Below are 23,745 nucleotides of genomic sequence, written 5' to 3'. Positions count from 1 at the left end.
CCCTCTTCCCGCCTTGGACAATAGCCCGCATTCCAGCGGGCAGGAAAGCCCAAAATCCCATCATCTTCCCCCTTTGTCTGCGGCCGTCCCGCCCTCCTCGCTCCTGATTGGCCCAAACTCAGAAGCGAGCGGAGGGCGCCCATTGGCCCTCTCGAGGCACAGGAGCGCTCTGATTGGCTGGGAGCCGGGGTGGGCCGGCCAGCCTCCTCCCAGCTGTTCCAGCCTCGGCCAATCAGCATCAAGCTGGCCGGCAAGGGGCGGCGGGAGTTTCAAACTGCTTTCTTTGTCCTGTACTGTATAAATACGTCTGAAATTCTTGTATCAGTATGCTTTGCAGTGGAACGATTCCTGTAAATCATCCATTCAGCTGAATCGCAAATAAACGCCTCGATCCTGGTCTCCTTTCGCCTCTGGTGAGCTGATTGCTTTTAGATAACTTCTGCGCTCTTGGATTGGCTTCCGGAAAAATCTCACCAAGGTTTTCCAGGACCCTTTTTGGTGCGGTCCTTGGGCTCTCCTTCCTGGGGGAGCCCCCTAAAAGAGCTCGATAACATTCAGATGGAAACTCCTCTCTTGTAGTTTGAAGCCATTGTTCCGCGTCCTAGTCTCCAAGGAAGCAGAAAACAAGCTTGCTCCCTCCTCCCCGTGGCTTCCTCAGAGGGGTGAGGCCTGTGGGAAAGGAGGCAAGTGGGGTTTATATATCAGTGGGAAGCCAGGCAGGAAGCAGCCAGGCTTTGGACCTGCAAGGCCATTTAATGCTAATGGAAACATCCACACTGGCCTCCAACAGACAAAAGTTCTTTCTTTCTTTCTCCCACCTGGGCATCCCTCCACAGGGATGTATGTAGACTCCACTCGCCCAGTTTGCAAGAGGCCTCCCTCCCAACCTCTGAGGATGCCTTTAGCCAGAGAGAGATGCAGGGAAAAGGTCAGGAGAGAGTGCTTCTGGAACATGGCCAGGCAGCCCGGAAGACCATTCACAACAACAACCCAGGGATGCATGCTGTGCCTATGAGAGCTTCTGAACCATTGCCCCCCCGCAGCGAGAGAGAGAGAGGGGGGGGGAGCCTCTTTCCCTGAGGTCCCAAGACACCATGTATGGGCCCTGTCCCTCCCCCGGGGCCCGGCCGGCCCTCCCTCCCTCCCTCCCTCTCTCTCTCTCTCTCCCTCTCCCCAGGCTGCAGTCCAGGTCTGCCTCCCAGCCTCCTGCCTGCAGTGCGGCCCCTTTAAGGCCAAGCCCCGCCCCTCTTTGGGCGGACGCCTCCTCCCGCCATGACAGCGCCGGGCGGAAGTAGGCCTCCGGGGTGACGTCACGGCCAGGCCATTGGAGACCGAGGGAATGGGGGGGAGGCCTCCGCGGGCGGAAGTGGGAGCGGCGCTTCTTCCGGTTGGGCCTAGCCGAGGGAGAGGCAGCCTCGCTTCTTCCCGGGATGAGTGGAAGGTGAGAGAAGGAAGGCCTCGGGAGTGTGTGTGGGAGGAGCAGGAGACTCTTCGGGGACTCCTCGTGGACGGGCCTCTTCCTCCTGGGATTCCCTCAGAGAAGAGGAGGAGGGGGAGGCCCGAGGAGGGAGGGAGGCCTGAGGCCTGTGCTGGGGAGTCGGGCTCAGTCTGGGAATCAGCCCCGGAAGGGTGGGTGGCCTCCTCCTCGGGAGTGGAGGGAGGGAGGGAGGGAGGGAGGTGCCCCTCGGGAAAGGGCCCCCCAAGGGCGCCAGAGGATTGCCGTCGTCACCCCCTTCCTCGGCCCCCTTCCAACCCCTCCCCTTGTCGCCTTGTCTGGGTTCCCCGTGTGCCAGGCTGGGCCCACATCCGCGTCTGGTGGGCTTCGCAGTGGCCTCTGGGCGAGGGGGGAGGCACTGCAGCTCCCCCCTAAACCCCACCTGGGGGCAAAGGGGGTCCTAAGCGGGGGAGGGGGTCTGGGTCCAGGCCCGTCCCTCCCTCCCCACCCACCCACCCAGTGGGGGTCCCCGTGGGCTCTGGAAGAGGGAGCCAGCCGGGAATCCCTCGCCCACAAACACACAGAGATGCAGACAAACAGAGAGAGAGAGAGAGAAATCAGATAGATTGATAGATGGATGGATGTGTGTGTGTGTGAAGGAAACTCAGGGTCACATGCTATGTCTTGAAAGGTGCTCCTTTCCTCCACAGGTGTGCTTGAGGGATGCCAGCTGCCCTGGGAGGGAGGCTTGCGCTGTTTGTGTCATTGGCACCTCCCTCCCTTCCGTCCTCCCGTCCTTCTGCTCTTCCTTCCTTCATACCTTGTCTCCCTTCTTCCTCCTTTCCTTCCTCCCTTCCGCTCTTCCTCCTCCCCTTCCCTCTCTTCATACAATCATATAGTTTGATAGATGGAAGGATGTGTGTGTGTGAAGGAAAATCAGGTCACATGCTATGTTTTGAAATGTGCTTGTTCCAAAAGTGCTCTTCCCCCCCCCCTCTCTTCATACAATCATATAGTTTGACAGTTTGGGACCTGTCTACCTGCGTGACCGCATCTCCGTTTATGAACCCACGCACTGCCTTCGTTCATCCAGAGAGGCCCTGCTCGCGATCCCACCTGCATCAGAGGCACGTTTGGTGGGGACGAGGGACAGGGCCTTCTCTGTGGTTGCCTCCCGACTCTGGAACACCCTCCCCAAAGACATTAGACTAGCACCCACGTTGGCTGTCTTCAGGAAGAATCTGAAGACCTGGCTATTCCGATGTGCCTTTCCAGAATAGGATAATCTCCAGCACTACGTCCCAGAGGCACTTTATTAGAGTTTAAGACTCTCTGCACATTGCACTTGCCCAGAAATCCAACATACCTCCTGCCACACCCAGCACTTTTTAACCTGTACCCACCACTGGCCCGGCCCTGGTTTTTATTGTGTAATGATGTAATGTTTTGTTATTGCTTATGTTTTAATTTGCTTTAAATTGTATTGTTATTGTTTTGCTGTTGTTGTGTTGAGGCCTTGGCCTTTGTAAGCCGCATCGAGTCCTGCGGGAGATGCTAGCGGGGTACTAATAAAGTTTAATAATAATAATAATAATAATAATAATAGATCGATGTGTGTGTGTGTGTGAAGGAAAATCAGGTCACATGTTATGTTTTGAAATGTGCTTGTTCCAAAAGTGCTTTAGGGATGCCAGCTGCTCTGGGAGTGAGGCTTGCGCTGTTTGTGTCATTGGCACCTCCTTTCCTTCCTCCCTTTCTTCCTTCTCTCCCTCCTTCCTTCCTTCATTCTTCCATTCATCCTTTCCTCCTCCCTCCCTTCTTCCCTTCTCTCCCTCCTTTCCTTCATCCCTGCCTGCCTTCTTCTCCTTCTCCCTTCCTTCCGCTCTTCCTTCCTTCATCCCTCTCTTCCTTCATCCCTGCCTCCCTTCCGCACTTCCTTCTGCCCTTCATCCCTTTCTTCCCTTCCCTCCCTCCCTTCATACAATCATATAGATTTATGGATGGATGTGTCAAGGAAAATCGGGTCACATGCTATGTTTTGAAATGTGCCTGTTTCAAAAGTGCTTTAGGGATGCCAGCTGCTCTGGGAGTTAGCTTTGCACTGTTTGTGTCATTGGCACCTCCCTTTCTTCCTCCTCTCCCTCCTTCCTTACTTCATTCTTCCATTCATCCTTTCTTCCTCCCTTCCTTCCTCCCTTTTCTCCCTACTTTCATAGAATCATAGAATCAAAGAGTTGGAAGAGACCTCCTGGGCCATCCAGTCCAACCCGCTCCCAAGAAGCAGGAATATTGCATTCAAATCACCCCTGATAGATGGCCATCCAGCCTTTGCTTAAAAGCTTCCAAAGAAGGAGCCTCCACCACACTCCGGGGCAGAGAGTTCCACTGCCGAATGGCTCTCACAGTCAGAAAGTTCTTCCTAAGACCTGTCGCAAACTAGGTTCCTGCGGGAGAAAACCTTGCTAGCACGTCCCTGACGTCACGAGACTCCGCCTCTCGCCCCGCCCCTTTCTCCGCCCCTTTCTCCGTGCGAGAGTGGTTTTTCCTTTGCTAGGGCAGCATTGCCAGCATACTCTCTCAGTTGGCAGAATTCAACTGAGAGGAAATGCGGGCAATGCTGCCCTAGCAAAGGAAAAACCACGCTGGCAAAGAGAAAGGGGCGGAGAAAGGGGCAGGGAGAGAGGCACAGGCTCATGACGTCAGGGACGTGCTAGCAAGGTTTGCTCCCTCAGGAACCTAGTTTGCGACGGCTCTTATGTTCAGATGGAATCTCCTCTCTTGTAGTTTGAAGCCATTGTTCCATTGCGTCCTAGTCTCCAAGGAAGCAGAAAACAAGCTTGCTCCCTCCTCCCTGTGGCTTCCTCTCACATATTTATACATGGCTATCATATCTCCTCTCAGCCTTCTCTTCTTTAGGCTCATGTTTAACTTGTTGTCCACGAGGACTCCAAGATCTTTTTCACACGTACTGCTCTCAAGCCAGGCATTGTCCCCCATTCGGTATCTTTGCATTTCGTTTTTCCTGCCAAAGTGGAGTATCTTGCATTTGTCACTGTTGAACTTCATTTTGTTAGTTTTGGCCAAGCATCTCTCTAATCTGTCAAGATCGTTTTGAATCCTGCCCCTGTCCTCTGGACTATTGGCTATCCCTCCCAATTTGGTGTCATCTGCAAACTTGATGATCATGCCTTCTAACCCTTCATCTAAGTCATTAATAAAGATGTTGAACAGGACCGGGCCCAGGACGGAACCCTGCGGCACTCCACTTGTCACTTCTTTCCAAGATGAAGAGGAAGCATTAGTGAGCACTCTCTGGGTTCGTCCTTTTAACCAATTCCAGATCCACCTCACCGTAGTTTTGCCTAGCCCACATTGGCCTAGTTTCCTTGCCAGAAGGTCATGGGGGACCTTGTCAAAGAAGGCCTTCCTGAAATCCAGGTACGCTACATCCACGGCATTTCCCGCATCTACCCAGCTTGTAACTCTATCGAAGAAAGAGATCAGATGAGTCTGGCATGACTTGTTTTTGATAAATCCATGTTGACTATTAGCGATGACCGCATTTGTTTCTAAGTGCTTGCAGACCGCTTCCTTAACAATCTTTTCCAGAATCTTGCCCGGTATCGACGTGAGGCTGACCGGACGGTAGTTGTTTGGGTCATCCTTTTTTCCCTTCTTGAAGATTGGGACCCTTCTTTCATCCCTGCCTGCCTTCTAAACTTCTTCTCCTCCTCCCTCCCTTCCGCTCTTCCTTCATCCCTCTCTTCCTTCATCCCTGCCTCCCTTCCACACTTCCTTCATCCCTTTCTTTCCTTCTCTCCCTCCTTCCTTCATACAAACATATTCATAGATGGATGGATGTGTGTGTGTGTGTGTGTGTGTCAAGGAAAATCGGGGCATTGGATGGGGCTGGTCACATGCTATGTTATGTTTTGAAATGTGCTCGTTTCCATCTGATGTGTGCTTTAGGGATTCGGAACACGCATGATGGCCTCAAAGCCAACCTTAAAAACTCTGGCATAGACACTGAGAACTGGGAAGCCCTTGCCCTTGAGCGCTCCAGCTGGAGGTCACCTGTGACCAGCAGTGCTGCAGAATTCGAGGAGGCACGAGTGGAGGGTGAAAGAGAGAAACGTGCCAGGAGGAAGGCGCGTCAAGCCAATCCCGACCGGGACCGCCTTCCACCTGGAAACCAATGCCCTCACTGCGGAAGAAGATGCAGAGCAAGAATAGGGCTCCCCAGCCACATGCAGACCCACAAGGAAACCCATAATGGAAGTCCAACGAGGGATCGCCTAAGTAAGTAAGCTAGTAAGCTTTAGGGATTCCAGATGCCCTGGGAGTGAGGCTGGCAGAGTTTGGAGGAGGTTTGGGCTGTCAAATTGCATGAACGACATGCAGAATAATTTCTTGGATGCTTTGACATCCAAAGGCAGTTAGTCTTGTTTGCGCTTCGCTCTGGGAACGATCCCGTTCCTTGAGTTCCTGAAATGTGTCCCCGATTTTGAGCCCCTTGATGAGGGAAGAGAAGGGAGATTCAGGTTCAACTGATTCATTTTTAAGATTCTGTATTTGATTCAATTTAGTATTTATATCGTGTGGGTTTTAAAAATTGTATTGCTTTTTACTGTTGAGAGATGCCTTGAGCTTTGTCTTAAGAGAGGAAAGTGGAATGTAAATGTAGTTGTAGGAATTATCATCATCATCATATATGCATTAAAACAGTTACAATATGGAAAGGAGTGTCTTCGTCACAGGCCAGGGATAAGACTATTTATGCCCTTGTTAGTAATTTATAATGATGGGAAATGTCTGTGAAAATCCATTAGCAGCTTTGCTGGCACTTAAGAACCAAAAGCTGGAGCATATGATTAGAAGAACAGGTGTAGACATCTCTCTCAGGAACGGCAGTGATGCAGTGGGTTGGGTCGAGTGCCCATTGGGGTCCCTTCCAGCCAAACTCCCATGGAACTGGGCTCTGGGTTCTTCCGAGGGCTCTTTGTGGGCCTTCCTGACCCATTTCCTTGGGCCGCCCCCTCCTCTTCCAGATATCACCAAATGCATGTCATCCCGGCAGAAGGTGGCAAGGAGAAGTGCAGGAGGAGATGGGGGGGGGGGGGGGGGTTCCAAGAGAGGAGCAGATAAGTAGTTCCCACCATTGAGGCCTCAGATTGGGATTCCAATTCCCAGTCAGAATCTAGTCCTGGGTGGCATCTGAAGGGCAATCCTAACCAGCTTTCCCTGTGTCTACCCTAGAGTGGGTGTACCTATACCTGTGGAATAATGCCCAGGGTGGGAGAAAGAACCCTTGTGTGTTGAAGCAAATGTGAACGTTGCAGATAGCAGGCTTGAATAGCATGGAGTAGCTATGAAGCTACAAAATCAATCAGTTGGTAGGTATTGATTTTGCGGCTCCATAGCTACTCGATGCTATTCAAGCTTGCCAATTGCAACATCCACACTTGCTTCAAACCAGTGGTTCACAACCCGTGGATGCGAGATCTAAAATAATGTCTGCGGCCGGGGCTGCTCGCTGCCTTTGGAGGGGAGAGAGAGAAGGAGAAGGGCGGAAGGGAGGGAGGAAGGAGGTCAGCTCCGTTGCTCTCACCCTCTCGTGGCTTCCCTGGCACCGTTGGAGGAGAGTGAGAGAGAGGAAAGTACCCCAAAGTAAATATTATTATTATTATTATTATTATTATTATTATTTATTAGCCTCTATTGCCAAACACAATAGTTGTATAGGGAAAGCAGCCCTTTGTAAGACCCTGTTTAGTCCTCCAAAGTTATTATTATTATTATTATTATTATTATTATTATTATTATTATTATTATTGCCCTTAGGAACAGTTTCTTGGCTGTCGCACTCTGCTTTTTGTTTTTGATTTTTTTAAACTTTACATCTCCCCCTTTTTTTTTAATATGAGCATTAACCAAATCCACAGATAATAACCAAAAACTTTTTTTCTTGATGTCTTGGTGTTTGGGTCTGTTCCTTAGGTTATTTCAAGTGCAGATTCAGAAAATTGTGTTGGATAGACCACATCCGCTCTAGATTATTAAGTACGGCTTTCTGTGGGTGAGCAGATGGTGACTATGTTCTATATTCCGCCGTGGAATATGTTGATTCCATCACAGTTTCCTGGTCAGATGTTGACTCTTTATGATTGGTGTTAGCCATGTGTTGACTTCCTTAACATTGTAAAAAAAAAATTATTATCATTTTCACAGTTTACTTTTTTTTAGTTCTCATTGGCAGGTTTTAATTGTAGTCCAGCAAGCAGGTAGTTAATGATTTAGTCATTGCAGGCCTTAATCTTTTTGAATGTTGTCTTTAAAATTATTAACTTATTAATTCTTTCATTCAATTCCATTTACACCATATATCATATTAAATCTGCACATTGTATTTCTTGTAACAAGCAGATGGCGACTACTGGGTGGCATAGCTTCTGTTTCAGAAACTAGAGCTGATGTGTTCTCTCCAATGCAATTTTCTGAATCAGCACCCCAAATAACCAAACCAAATTTAATGATAGCCAAAAACTGATTTGTCATCCTTATGGCACTAATGATGGAGTGCGGTCCCTGGTCAAGTGGGCCCTGATCAGAAAAAGGTTAGGAACCAAGGCGCTAGACCAGTGGTTCTCAACCTTTCTAATGCTGTGACCCCTAAATACAGTTCCTCATGTTATGGTGACCCCCAAACATAAAATTATTTTTGTTGCTACTTTTACTACTCTTATGAATTGTAATGTAAATATCTGATATGCAGGATGTATTTTTATTGTTACAAATTGAACATACTTAAAGCATAGTGATTCATCACAAAAACAATATGTTTGGGGGAGTATGGACAATGGATGATGGGATTTGCAATACCTTCAACCGAATCAGCTCTGACTTCCACATACCACTGAGACCCCCACGAATTGTAGACCTGGACCAAACTTGGCACAGATAACCCTCATGACCAACAGAAAATACAGGAGGGTTTTGGGAGGAAGTGACAGTGATTTAGGGGAGATGTAGTTCATCTACATCCGGAGAGCACTGTGAACCCAAACAACTATGGATCTGGATAGGGACAGCCCTATGTAATTTTCAAGTATTTTGCCCCCCCCCCCCCCAAAAAAACCAATAACTGCAAAATAAAAGCTAGAAAGTGACACAGCTGAATAAAACCCCACATTTTCTGCTTTGAACTGGGATATATGGCAGTGTGGACTCAGGTCCCTTCCACACAGCCCTATATCTCAGAATATTGAGGCAGAAAATCCCACATTATCTGATTGTGGACCCAGTTCAAAGCAGATATTGTGGGATGTTCTGCCTTGATATTCTGGGATACAGGGCTGTGTGGAAGGCCCTCAGATAACCCATTTCAGAGCAGATATTGTGGACGATCTGTCTTGATATTCTTGGTTATATGGCTGTATGGAAAGCCCCCATATATCCCAGTCCAAAGCTGATATTGTGGGATGTTCTGCCTTGATATTCTGGAATATAGGGCTGTGTGGAAGGCCCTCAGATAACCCACTTCAAAGCAGATATTGTGGACTATTTGTCTTGATATTCTTGGTTATATGGCTGTATGGAAAGCCCCCATATATCCCAGTTCAAAGCTGATATTGTGGGATTTTCTGCCTTGATATTCTGGGTTATATGCTTGTGTAGAAGGGCCCTGTGATATTAGTTTATCCAACCAACTCCTGCCATATAAAATCCAGATTGTCTGCTTTGAACTGGATTATACGGCAGTTGGGAGTCATGTAATCCAGTTCAAACAGATAATGAGGATTATCTGATTTGATAATCTGGGGTTATATGGCAGTGTAGAAGGGGTCCAGCTCCCTAAACCAAACCGTGGCTCCTCTTGTCTTCGCCCATAAATGATTCTCCATTGGAGAAAACAGGAGTCCCTGGAATATATTCTCAATATCTGTACAATTGCAGAAAGGCAAGCGGCCTGTCTCCTCTAATATATGACCCTGGCCAACAAACATTGTGGTGCCTCAAATGGTAGGCCTTTTCTGATGATTCCAAAAATGCCCCCAGTTTCCCTATCATAGAATATATGCCATCTGAGGCCCCTTCTAGGCTTGGGCAATCCATGGTTCTAAATGGTTCTAAAGTACTTACAAAACTAAAGTTCTGGTGGTGAAAATTTCAGAACTCTAACAAAACTCTCAAAATTTCATAATAAATGGCAGTTCCTAATTGGTTCTGTCATTAAAATCACCAATAATGAAATCATAATTAAATTTTGAAAGTTTTGTTAGAGTTCTGAAATTTTCACCACCAGAACTTTAGTTTTGTAAATACTTTAGAACCATTTAGAACCATGGATTGCCCAAGCCTAGCCCCTTCCACCCAGCTGAATAAAATCCCACATTATGTACTTTGAACTGTAATACATGACAGTGTGGACTCAGATAACCCAGTTCAAAGCAGGTATTGTGGGATTTTCTTCCTTGATTATATGACTGGGTGAAAGTGCCCAACCACTTGTTATCTGCTCACCAATAGAAAACCAGGTCAACCCTATCCGAGGGCCCTTCTACACAGACATATGGCCCAGAACATTAAGGCATATAATCCACAATATCTGCTTTGAAGTGGAATATCTGAGCCCACACTGCCAGGTAACCCAGTTTATACGGTTGTGTGGAAGGGGCCTGATGCCTTTACTACACTGCCATATTTATTTATTTATTTATTTATGACATTTATATGCCGCCCTTCTCACCCTGAAGGGGACTCAGAGTGGCTTACAAGGTATATATTACATACAATATATTATATTATTAGCATAGTACAATATCAGCATTAAACATTGCTATATTGCACCATACCACTATATTGTAATATGATTAGTAATATTACATGTAATATAAATATATAATTATAATATATTATTATTATTGTTGTTGTTGTTATATTGCATTACATTATAATATTATAAATATTATATGTATATACAATATATTATATATATATATATCATATAATATAACATCCAGATTGTCTGCTTTGAACTAGATTATATGGCAGTGTGGTCTCCTATGATCCAGTTCAAAGCAGATCATGGGATTATGTGCTTGGATAATCTGAATTATATAGTTGTGTAGATCCAGACAAATGCTGCTTCTGCTTCTACAGGGTCCTATTTCCCAGAATCCGATTCCAGATTATCTCCTTGTTTATTTATTTATTTATTTATTTACATTATTTCTACCCTGCCCATATCAGCCCGAAGGCAACTCAGGGCGGTATACACAGTCGGCACAATTCGATGCCATAAAAATACATACATTGATAAAGCAAAAACATTAAAGTGCATTTAAACATAAAGACAGTGCATAATAACAATTTAAAAAGAACTATGTCCTCTCGTTCAAATCCTCATCCATGCCATCGTCTTGGCCGTTCCTGGGTCATTTCCCAGTTTGTCTGTTTATTCCGGGGTTCCGAACGCTTGCTCGAAGAGCCAAGTTTTTACTCCCTTTCGAAAAGTCAGGAGGGAGGGGGCTGATCTAATATCCCTAGGCAGGGAGTTCCACAGCCCAGATTATGTGGCAGTGGAGAGTCATATGATTCAGTTCAAAGCAGGAAATCTGGGATCAGGTCTTGGGACATAGGGCAGTGTAGATCCAGCCTAAGAAACTAGGGCCCCTTCTAGACTGCCATATAAAGTGCAGGTTATCTGCTTTGAACTGGATTATTTGGCATTGTAGACTCTGGGCCCTTCCAGGCAGTTGGCACTTCCAGATAATATGAGATAAACAGAATGCCTGGGATCAGATCCTGGGATATAGGACCTATCTGGACGGGCCCTCATATGATCCAGTTCAAAGCAGATATTGTGGATTATCTGCTTTGACTATCGGGATTATATGGTCGAAGGGACCTAGAATGAATGTGCTCCATGCAGTGCCGTTTTCTGAATCAGTGCCCCAAATAAATCCAGGAACAAGCATAAAAGTGAAGAGATTTAAGATTTTTTTTTTGTGGTTGGGCCATAGAACTATTTATTTATTATTAAAATAATTATCCTTGTAATTTAATTATAATTAAGGTAGATCATCTGCTGCACTTGCAAGAATTGGGGGTGGCACTTTTTCCAGGCACTAGATTACAGGTTTTCCTCTCAGGCCCCTTTTACACTGCCATATAATACAGATTATCAAAGCAGATATTCCACAATATCTGGGTTATTGACAGATTAGAGAGATGGGCCAAAACTCACAAAATGAAGTTCAACAGTGACAAATGCAAGATACTCCACTTTGGCAGAAAAAACGAAATGCAAAGATACAGAATGGGGGACGATGCCTGGCTCGAGAGCAGTACGTGTGAAAAAGATCTTGGAGTCCTCGTGGGGAAGAAAGAGAACATGAGCCAACAGTGTGATGTGGCGGCAAAAAAAGCCAATGGGATCTTGGCCTGCATCAATAGGAGCCTAGTGTCTAGATCTAAGGAAGTCCTGCTCCGCTCTATTCCGCTTTGGTTAGACTACATCTGGAATATTGTGTCCAATTCTGGGCACCACAATTCAAGAGAGATATTGACAAGCTGGAATGTGTCCAGAGGAGGGCGACGAAAGTGTTCAAGGGCCTGGAGAACAAGCCCTATGAGGAGCGGCTTAAGGAGCTGGGCATGTTTAGCCTGAAGAAGAGAAGGCTGAGAGGGGATATGATAGCCATGTATAAATATGTGAGAGGAAGCCACAGGGAGGAGGGAGCAAGCTTGTTTTCTGCTTCCTTGGAGACTAGGACGCAATGGAACAATGGCTTCAAACTACAAGAGAGGAGATTCCATCTGAACACGAGGAAGAACTTCCTGACTGTGAGAGCCGTTCAGCAGTGGAACTCTCTGTCCCGGAGTGTGGTGGAGGCTCCTTCTTTGGAAGCTTTTGAACAGAGGCTGGATGGCCATCTGTCAGGGGTGATTTGAATGCAATATTCCTGCTTCTTGGCAGAATGGGGTTGGACTGGATGACCCATGAGGTCTCTTCCAACCCTTAGATTCTTTGATTCTATGAAATAATCCAATTCTTTTTTTAAAAATATTATCTTTATTAATTTTTCTATAAATACATATTATTAAAAGTTTCAGGGTAGAAATTAGAATAGAAAAGAGAAAGAGATGTGTTAAAAGCCAGAAAAGGGGGGGGGGGAAGGCAGTGTGTGCGTAAATAAGACAAGAGGGTGTGTTAAAAGCATTACGAAACAAAGATCATAGAATTCATTCCTCTTTTGGTCTAACTTCCCGGTGTCTTCGACGAGGTTTTCCTTTTCTTTCTTCTTTAAGTTTCCTTTCTTTTCTGTCTTCCGTTCTTTGGTGTATGAGGTAGAGTTTCTCTTTTATCTTTCCTAATTGTTTTATTCTATTCAAAGTATTCATTTATCGATGCCCAATCTGTCTCTTCTTTCCCTGTTCTTTGTGCTTCCTTTGTACTTCTGTATTAAATAACTTAGTCTGTCCATGTTTCTCACTTCCATGAATTTCATTTCCCAATCCTCTCTCTTTGGCGTATCTTCCTTTCGCCATTTTATAGCATAGCATAATCTTGCCGCCGTTGGGGCGAGAAATAAAAGTTTGTCTTTATTGTGTTCCATTTTCTCGCCTGTGATTCCTAGTAAATATATTTCAGGGCGGAGTGGAATATTAATCTTCAGTATCTTCTGTAGTTTCCCTTGTATTTCTTTCCAATATGTTTTGGCCTTCTTATATTTATTTTATTTTATTTATTTATTTACTTTACTTGTATACCGCAGTTTCTCAGCCTAACAGGCGACTCAACGCGGTTTACAACAAAGGTACAACAGTCAACAATATACAATTTAAAAGCATAAAAGCATAATACACAATATTGACACAACAATAATAACCCAATGCATCTCATGACTAAAATCGTGATCCAGTTTCGTCGTCCATATTACCATTCCTGTAATCATCACATTCATTGCACCGATTAACCAAATGCCTGTTCGAACATCCAGGTTTTTAATCTTCTTCGGAACACCATCAGCGAGGGGGCTGATCTTACCTCCATGGGAAGGGCGTTCCATAGCCGAGGGGCCACCACAGAAAAGGCCCTGTCTCTTGTCCCCGCCAGCCGCACCTGTGAAGCAGGCAGGATAGAGAGCAGGGCCTCCCCAGAAGATCTTAGGGTCCTGGTGGGCTGATAGGCCGAGATACGTTCGGATAGGTAGGTTGGGCCAGAACCGTTTAGGGCTTTAAAGGCCAACGCCAGCACTTTGAATTGAGCCCGGTAGCAAATCGGCAGCCAGTGGAGCTGGTGCAGCAGAGGAGTTGTATGCTCCCTGCGCTCCGCTCCTGTTAGTATCATGGCTGCCGAACGTTGGACTAATTGGAGCTTCCGAGCCGTCTTCAAAGGCAACCCCACATAGAGAGTGCTGCAGTAACCAGAGCGTGGACTACCGCTATAGTGCCACCACATATGGTAGAATGTGCCTTCTGTTTCCCGCACTTCCAACATTTTGTGTTGAGATTTTTATAATACTTCCCTAATTTTTGCAGGGTCAAATGCCACCTGTAAAACAATTTGACCCAAAATTCAAGTCATAGGCCCTTGTATATTTTAGTTTTTTCGTCCAAATCGCTTCCCATTCCACTAATCCTATCGATCTTCCAATTATTCCTTGCCCATTTTACCATACATTCTTTAATTCTTTCTTCTTCTGTACTCCATTCTAGTCGTCTTTTATATATGAGAGAGATTGTTTTTTACCCCGATTTTCATTATTTTGTCCCAGGTATTTTCTTCCGGCATAAATCCTGCTTTCTTATCCATTGTAAAGTATTCATGCAATTGTCTATATTGAAGCCATGTTGTATTCAGATATGATTGTTTTATTTCTTGCTGTGTTTTTAGATTGAATTCCTCCTCCCCTTTAGTTTTTGATTTCCTTATAGCTTGGCCACATTGTTGTTCATTCGTTCAGTCGTCTCCGACTCTTCGTGACCTCATGGACCAGCCCACGCCAGAGCTCCCTGTCGGCCGTCACCACCCCCAGCTCCTTCAAGGTCAGTCCAGTCACTTCAAGGATGCCATCCATCCATCTTGCCCTTGGTCGGCCCCTCTTCCTTTTGCCTTCCACTTTCCCCAGCATCATTCCCTTCTCCAGGCTTTGCTGTCTCCTCATGATGTGGCCAAAGGACTTCCACTTTGTCTCTAGTCTCCTTCCCTCCAATGAGCAGACGGGCTTTCTTTCCTGGAGGATGGACTGGTTGGATCTTCTCGCAGTCCAAGGCACTCTCAGCACTTTCCTCCAGCACCACAGCTCAAAAGCATCGATCTTCCTTCGCTCAGCCTTCCCTAAGGTCCAGCTCTCACATCCGTAGGTTCCTACAGGGAATACCATGGCTTGGACTAGGCGGATCTTTGTTGCTAGTCTGACGTCTCTACTCTTTACTATTTTATCGAGACTGGACATTGCTCTCCTCCCAAGAAGTAAGTGTCTTCTGATTTCCTGGCTACAGTCTGCATCTGCAGTCATCTTTGCACCTAGAAATACAAAGTCTGTCACGGCCTCCACATTTTCTCCCTCCATTTCCCAGTTGTCAATCATTCTTGTTGCCATAATCTTGGTTTTTTGATGTTTTTTTGTTTTTTTATAAATAAATCTTTATTATAAATTTTGCACATATAAAAAATACAGGAGGGGGGTGGTGGTGGTGGGGGGGTGGGTAGGAAGCGGGTGAGGTAAAGGTGGGAGGGAGGGGATAAGAAGGGGGGGAGGAAGGGAGGGGGGGGGCGGAAGAAAAGGAGGGGGGAGGGAGGGGGGAGGGGGGGGAAAGATTGACTTCCTGATCTTCCTTCCAGCGGATTCCATATCCTTCTTATTTTTCAGTTTTTCTTTGAAGTTTTTCGTCTCGGCTCTTGTTCTTGTTATTTCTTTTTCTTTCTTTCCTTACATTCCTCTTTTTTTTTTTTACTGCTTTTGTGGTTCAGGTTGTCTTTAGAGTTCTTAGAAATTCTTATAATCTTCGAATTGTTTCCAATCTGTTCTTTTTTGTGGTATACCTGTATAGTCTTTTAAGAAGTATGTTAGCTTGTCCATGTTTTTTAGATCACACAGTTTTAGTAACCATTCTTCCATTGTGCTGGAATCTTTTTGTTTCCATTTCCTAGCGTATACTATTCTGGCAGCTGTTGAGCAGTAGCTGAAGAGTACATCTTGGTTTGGGTCAAGTTCTATATCATTATCTGTGATTCCCAGCAGGAAGTATTCCGGCTTGAGTTGGATTCTAATGTTCAGAATTTTCTGGATATTTTCCTTAATTTCTTTCCAATATTCTTGAGCTATTGGACAAGTCCACCAAAGGTGGTAGAATGTTCCCACTTGAGATCCGCATTTCCAGCATTTATTAGAAGTTCCATTATACATTTGGCTGAGCTTGTGCGGTGTCATGTACCATCTATAAATCATTTTATAGTAGTTTTCCTTGAGTTCCATTGCATACATGCATTTCATTTTGTTATTCCATAGTTGTTCCCATTCGTTATAATTTATAGATCTTCCGATGTTAGCGGCCCATTTTATCATGCTTTCTTTTATAACTTCTGTTTCCGTTGCCCAGTCCAGAAGGATTGGGTAGGTATTTGTGATATTTTTCCTATCCCGTTTTAATACGGTTTCCCAGAATTTATCCCTCTCACAGAACCCTAGCTCTTTGTCTTTCTTGAAATATTCTTTCAATTGTGCATATTGGAACCAGGAAATGTTGTTGAAAGTAAGTGAAATTTCTTCTTGAGGTTTCAGGGTGAAGCAGCCCTCCGATTTCTTCAGGATCTCTCTATATTTAGGCCAGCATACTCCCCCAATTAGTCTTCTCTGTTGGGCCTCCAGAGGTGATAGCCACAATGGGGTTTTGGTGTACAGTCTGTCTTTATATTTGTCCCATATTCTTATTAGGGCGGATCGTACGAAATGGTTTTTAAAGTTTTTTTCAATTTTGACCTTTGAGTACCAAAGGTAGGAGTGCCACCCTGATCTTAGATCGAACCCCTCCAACGCTAGTATTTTGGCTTTATCTAGTCGGATCCAGTCCTTGATCCATGTCAAACAGCACGCCTCATAATACAATTGGAGGTCCGGGAGACCGAATCCGCCTCTTTTCTTTCGGTCAGTCAAGTTTCTAAATTTGATTCTTGGTTTCCGTCCCTTCCAGATGTATTGCAGAAGGTCTTTTTTCCAGGTCTCAAATAGTTGGTTTGTTCTGATTATTGGCAAGTTCTGAAAGAGGTATGTCATTTGTGGAAGAATATTCATTTTAACAGCTGCAATCCTCCCTAGCAGCAATAGGTCTAGATTCCTCCATTTCTTCATTTCTTCCCTGATTTTTTTCCATTTGATTTCATAGTTATTTTGTAGTAGTTGTGAATTCTTTGCTGTGATCTGTATCCCCAGATATTTGATTTTTGAAGTTACTGGGATCCCTGTTTTTCTTGTCAGTTCTTCTTGCTTCGATTTAGCGATGTTTTTTGTCAGTATCATGGTCTTCTTTTTGTTCAGCTTCAATCCGGCCACCGCTCCATATTCCTCGATCTTTCCCAGCCATTTTTCTATATTTTCTCTGGGGTTTTCGATGATGCAGATTAAGTCGTCTCCAAAAGCTCTGTATTTGAAGGTATGTTTCGCTATTTGCAGACCTTGGAGGTTTGGGTCTTCTCTTATGTTTTTCAGTAAAATCTCCATAGCCATGATGTAAATTAGTGGCGACATCGGGCACCCCTGTCGAGTTCCTTTGTTTATAATAATTTCTTCGGAGGGACATCCATTTATCCATAAGGTTGCTCTTTGTTTATTATAAATAGCTTCGATGGCATTTTCAAATTGGTGACCTATATCTAATTCTTTAAGTAGCAGCTTCACAAATTCCCAGTTTAGGCTGTCAAACGCTATTTCGGCGTCTATTGAGAGCAGGGCCAGTTCTTTTTGATGATGTATTCTAAAACGTTTATAATTGTTCTTACGTTGTCCCTGATTTGCCTTCCTGGGAGGAAGCCAGTTTGTTCCTCATCGATCCACGTAGTCAGAAATTGTTTCAATCTATTGGCCAGAATGTTTGTGAAGATTTTATAATCTATGTTTAATAGTGATATTGGTCTGTAGCTTTTTGTGTTGCAAGGATCTGAGTCTTCTTTATGAATTAGTGAGATATATGCTGTCCTCCAAGAGTCGGGTAGTGTTTTTTCCGTCATTATTTTGTTCATTAATCTTTTTAGGTAGGGGTGGATGGCTTCTTTCATGGTTTTGTAGAATACTCCTGTGAAGCCGTCCGGACCAGGCGCTTTGTTGTTTTTGAGGTTCTTTATTGCCGTATCAATCTCTTCGTCTGTGATTTCTCTGTTTAGCTCTTCTCTCTGTTTTTCTGTTATCTTCTCCAACTTTAGTCTTCCTATATACATAGCCACCTTGTCTCCGGGGATTTGATCGTTGGCATAAAGTGCCTGGAAGAAGTTGTGAAATTCCTTAGTGATTTCCTTATCTGTAACTAAGTTTTTGTTATCTTTTTTTAACTTCACTATATGATTTGTTTGAATTTTTTTCCTTATTTTACGGGCGAGCCAACGGCCTGGTTTATTTGCGTTTTGAAATGAGTTTTATTTTATGAATTTTAATTTATTAGCCAGGTGTTCTATGTCTAATTCTTGTCTTTGTTTATGTAGACGTTCTAGATTTCTCTTTGCCGTCAGGTTCATGGGGTTCCTCTTTAGTTCTTTTTCTGTGTTTTCTATGGAAGTGGAGATGTCTTCTCTTCTTTGTCTCTTGATTTTGTTTCTTATGGAGTTTTGTTGAATGAAGAACCCTCGCGCCGTGGCTTTGAAGGCATCCCATAGAGTCTCTATTTTCATTCCTGGTGTGTCATTGATCTCAAAGAATTCATTCACTTTTTCAAGATTTTTCTCTATATCTCCTTCCTTCTTTAGGAGATTATTGTTTAATCTCCATCTCCTGCCTTTTCGCATCTGATTTATGGTCATTGTTAATGCACAATGATCCGAGTATTCTCTGCTTAGTATTTTGATGCTGGATACTTTTGATGTTAAGTTGTTCGTTGTCCAGATCATATCAATTCTAGCCCAGGTGTTGTGTCTTGCTGATAGGTGGGTGTAATCCTCTTCTTCTTGGTTATGGACTCGCCAGGTGTCTTGTAGATTAAATTCTTCCTTGAGTCTTAAAAACGATTTTGGAAGGACACTTGTCTGCTTTCCTTTTTTGTTTTTTCCCTTCTTATTTTTAGATTTATCCCGGGTGGCATCCATGACCCCATTAAAGTCACCCATAATTATGAGACTGTCAAATTCTTGCCCTAGTATTTTATCTGTTAGGTTTTCAGCGAATTTAGTTTTTGGGCCATTGGGAGAGTAAATACAACATACTAAGATCTTTTGGTTTTCTATTTCCATGGTCACTCCAATGATTCTCCCCTCGTTATCACTAAATGCAAATTTTGCAGGAATTTTTTCATTTATGTAAATAACTACCCCTTTCTTTTTGTCTAGGGCGGATGAATGAAATTCGTTTCCCAATTTTTTATGTGTGAGGTGTACTGCATGTCTCTGGGAGATATGAGTTTCCTGTAAGGCTATTACGTCGTAATTGCCTTTGCTTAATTTGTTAAATATTTTTTTCCTCTTAGATGGCGAATTAAGACCATTTATATTATTTGAAAATATCTTTATTTGTTTACATAGTTCATTCATTGTCAAGGTTTAATAAAAAGTCCGTTTCGCCTATCTTCTTGGGTCCCGTTCCGTTTTTTTCCATAGTCAAGTTTTGCGGCTGTGGTTCATGTTCAGGGGAGTCGAAACGACGTTTTTTGCTCCGGTCTCTGGTTCTTTGGGTAGGTGGTGTAAGATTGAGTTCTTTCTTGAATCTTTTATGAAACGCTAGGGCCTTTTCTTCTGATGTCAACCAGAATTTCTGGTCTTTGTAGGTCAGCATTATTCCTTCTGGTCTTTCCCAGCGGAACCTAATCTGGAGTCGTATTAGATCTTCTGTCAGGAATTGATATTTACGTCTTTTCGCTAACATTGAGGATGGGAATTCTTTGAGTACTATAATTCTGTTTTCCTTATAAAATGTTGGCTTTTCGCTGTTTTTTTTGATCACCTCATCACGGATTCTCTTTTTTGTAAAATGTACTATAATGTCTCTGGGGACTTTATTTATTTTTGAGAAGTTTGTTGTAACCCTATACACCCTATCTATTTCCTGGGACATTTCTTGTTTCTGCATATTCAGCAGCGTTGCCAATATCTGGGTTATTGTCTCTCTTAAGTTTTCTTGGGGGTCTTCTATTAGGTTTCTAAATCGCAGTTGAAATTCTAGCTCTCTAAATTCCAATTTCTCCTGAATCTGCTCTAGTTTGTTGCATCTGTTTTCTGCTTTTCCCATTTTCTTCTCTAATTGGTCCTGCGTTTTTTCTAGTTTCTCCTTGTCAGTTTTTATCTGTTTAATCTCCATTTGGAAATGTTTTACTTCCCCTTTTATGTCTTCCATCTCTCGAGACAGTTCCTTCTTCATTTCCGTCATCTGGTTTTGGAGGTGTGTCTGTTGCTTTTCTTGTTTCTCAGCCATGTTCTTAAGGTCCTCTTTTAGAGCGTCTTGTTTCTCGGATATATTTTATTTCCTTCAGTAGTTCTTTCAGGGTGGATTCCTCTGCACCTGAACCTTTTCTGGAAGGTTGTTTTGCCTCTTTGAGTTCTTTGAACTCCTTGTTCTCTTTGGGCTCTTTAATGTCTCTGTCTCCTTTCACTTTGGGTGTGGACATCTTTATTTAGTGAGAAAAAAAAGGGGGTAGGATAAGATTAGGTAGGATGATGGGCTAATGGATTCCTTCCTCTTGGTACAATAATTTTCCTCTTTTATTTATTATTATTATTTGTTTATTTTTTATTAATATTGTTATTGTTTTTGTTGTTATTATTGTCGTTTTTATTATTATTATTATTATTATTATTATTATTTGATCTGTGTTCAAAATTTGGTATTTGGGGATGCTGTCACCTACTCCTCCGCTTTCCCTTTCGATAGGGCTCCTGGGGAGGGAGGGGAGGGAGGGGCTTATATTTTGTCCTTCTGTTTCGGGTTCGTTCGCTATCCTCCTTGTCTCCTCGTTTAACTTGGAGGGGCGGAGGGGTGTTTAAATGTGTGCTCTCTCTATAGATTTGGCTGGTCTCTGTCTTTATTTCTCAGTTTTAAAAAAGGGGGTTAGGTTGGCAGGCTCCGTTGCTTCGCCTTTCTTTCCCCCGCACCTTTCTGCTTTGGGTTTCTCCAGCTTCTCCCAGCGTAGTTTCTGTCTTCCTCCTCTCTGTGTCTCTCTGTGTCTCGATCGCCTACCCTGCGGTCTTCGGCGTAGTCCCCCTTCGCTCCTCCTAACCTTCGCAGTCTTCTCCCAGATCCTTAATTTACTCACTTTCTCTTCCGCTTATCTCCGCCGGCTCCTACCTCCTCTTGGGTTCCTTCTCTTCGGCTCTCCGTCTTTCCTCCGCTCTTCTATGGGACTCTCTCTCTTTCTTCCGGTTTCAGTCTCTGTGATGTTTCCCTTTTAGAAGCTTTCCCCCGCTCGCTTCCTGCGATTCTTTGGGGGCGTGATGTTTGCCGTTGATGAACAAGCGGCTGCGAGGTTGGGGTAAGTATTAACCTTAGTTTCCCTTAAGTTTGTTAATTGCCATTAATTGCCATCAGTTGCTTTGGCGGATTTTGTGAGAGTCCGTTTAAGTGTGGATGGGTGTAATTGAGCTAAGTTGTTCTTAGTTGTCCTCAATTTGAATAATTAGTTGCTGTCTTTGCCTGGGTTTTTCAAGGTCCTCCTGGTAACGCAGCTTTCCCTTCCTCCCCTCCTCCTTCCTCCTTGCTCTCTCTCCCTCTCCCTTCTATGTTCCTTCCCGGTTCCTAGTTGGCGGTTCCGTATCAGTTTGCACCAACCATTTCAAAAGTATGGACCTTAAAACATGAGTAAAGCATATAAAGAAATACAAGTATGCAGAAAAGTATACGAAAAAAAGAAAACTCTGCGCTACGCTCTATATTAAAGCACGCGTTATGCGTTATGTGTTTGTTTGGTCTCTGGTTCCCCGTGTTCGACCGTATCTCTTCAGGGTAATAAAGTAGTAATGGCCGTAGTAATGGCCATAGTAATAAAGATAGTTATAATTGCTGGTAGAGAAAGTAACACTTCACCATTGGATAGCAAAAGGTGGAAGTTAATTTAACGGTTCAGTGAATATGTTGAAATGGGAAACAATTAACAGTTCACAGGTATTCCGGTGTTATTCTCCTACAGATGAACCAGGTGAACCAAAAAGCTTAGTAGTCAGCTTTTCTATGATCTATATTCCTTCATTACTCCTTTGTCTGGATACTCCGAGCCGGTTTGGCGCGGGGGGGGGGGGGGGATGATCGGCTATAATTCTTAAAAGATAGTTATAGGATACCTCAAAGCCTGGAGCTTGGGGCACCCTTCCTTCTTTCTTCTTTCTTCATTCTTTTAGCATGTGAGCTGTGAGCTGGGTCGGCAGTATTTGCGGTCCTACGGTCCGCTTCCTACTCTTCCAAATCGCAGCGCCGATGGCGTCCTTGCCGGGCCCACTCGAGCCTCTCCCTTGAGGGGAAAAGGATCTTTGGGGTCGTCGGCGGGCACCTGTTTGGCTTGGCGACCTCCCTGACCTCGGTCCGCCAGGGAGGGGAGGGTCTCAGTCTTGCCCCCCTGTCAGTAGAGTAGTTGATGCTCTCGGAGCTCAAGAGCACCCAGCCTGCCGGCATGCGAGCTCACCGGAAGTGGTTTTTTGATGTTTAGCTGCAACCCAGCTTTTGCGCTTTCTTCTTTCACCTTGATTAGAAGGTTCCTCAGCTCCTCCTCGCTTTCGGCCATCAGAGTGGTGTCATCTGCATATCTGAGGTTGTTCATGTTTCTTCCAGCAATTTTCACCCCAGCTTTGCATTCATCAAGCCCCGCACATCCTCGCATGATGTGTTCTGCATACAAGTTAAAAAGGTTGGGTGAGAGTCTGCAGCCTTGCCGTACGCCTTTCCCAATCTTGAACCAGTCTGTTGTTCCGTGGTCAGTTCTGACTGTTGCTACTTGGTCCTTGTACAGATTCCTCAGGAGAGAGACAAGGTGGCTTGGGATGCCCATCCCACCAAGAACTTGCCACAATTTATTATGATCCACACAGTCAAAGGCTTTAGAGTAGTCAATGAAGCAGAAATAGATGTTTTTCTGAAACTCCATGCCTTTCTCCATTATCCAGCCACATTATCCAACCTAATTCTCTCCTCTGGCATGCTTCCAGGGGGGAAACCCATAAAGGTGTTTTATTATATATTCTTTCTTTGTATTTTCCCCATGTTTTTATAATGGCCACTCCAATGAAATAATTTCCTTTTTTTTCCCAATTTTTGTTTTCTCATACCACATATAAGCGTGCCATCCCCTCCTCAAATCAAATCCTTCTAAATTCAACAATATTTCATTTTTTAATTTTATCCAATCTAAAGCCCAAGTTAGGGCGCACGCCTCTGTGTATAATCCTAGGTTCGGCATTGCTAGGCCTCCTCTTTTCTTTTCGTCCGTCAGATTTTTAAAATTTATTCTAGCTTTTCGGTTTTGCAAAATAAATCTTCTAATGTCTTTATTGCATTCTTTTATGCCTTTCTGATCTCTTATTATTGGGAGATTCTGGAATAAAAACAGCATTTTTGGGAGAACATTAATCTTTATACTCGCAATTCTGCCCATTAGTGATAACTTTAGATACTTCCATTTTTCTAAATCTTTCTTGATCTCTTTCCACTTCGCTATGTAGTTATTTTGTAATAATGTTGCATTTTTTTTGGTGTTATGGTAATTCCTAAGTATTTTATCTTTGGTACAATTCTTATGTTCCATTTTTCTTTGATTATTTCCAAAAAAAATTTCCTTGATATGTTTTTTGTTACTGCTTCCGTTTTTTTGATATTTGGAAAAGTGGCGGGCTTCAAATTAAATATCGCCAAATAATCCAATTCAATGTGGATTTTATACAACTGTGTGGAAGGGGCCTGAGAAAGCAGTTAATGTCTTCCTTCCACACTAAAGCCGAAGGCCTCACCTACACTGCCATATAAAATCCAGATTATCTGCTTCGAGCTGGACTATATCGTATTGTAGACTCCTATAATCCTGTTCAAAGCAAATATTGGCCTCTTTTCTCTGTAGCCCCTTCTACATTGCCATTTAACCCAGATTATCTAAGCAGATAATCCTGCCTTGAGCTGGGTTACATGAGGTTG

General features: G+C 44.0%; 1 protein-coding gene across 1 annotated transcript in view; it reads left to right on the top strand.

Moving 5' to 3' along the window:
* Positions 1–1,358: 1,358 nt before the first annotated feature.
* The window catches only part of LOC132769016 (zinc finger protein 850-like), a 31,092-nt gene continuing 8,705 nt past the window's right edge, over positions 1,359–23,745 (top strand). The window contains exon 1 of the mRNA XM_067464874.1: positions 1,359–1,441. The gene's annotated coding sequence lies outside the window, so the exon portion shown is untranslated. The remainder of the gene's footprint in view (positions 1,442–23,745) is intronic.

The sequence above is a fragment of the Anolis sagrei genome, chromosome 2 (assembly GCF_037176765.1).
Source record: "Anolis sagrei isolate rAnoSag1 chromosome 2, rAnoSag1.mat, whole genome shotgun sequence".
NCBI lineage: Eukaryota > Metazoa > Chordata > Lepidosauria > Squamata > Dactyloidae > Anolis > Anolis sagrei.
Note: the sequence above shows the minus strand (reverse complement) of the source record. Positions and strands in the feature narration are given on the sequence as shown.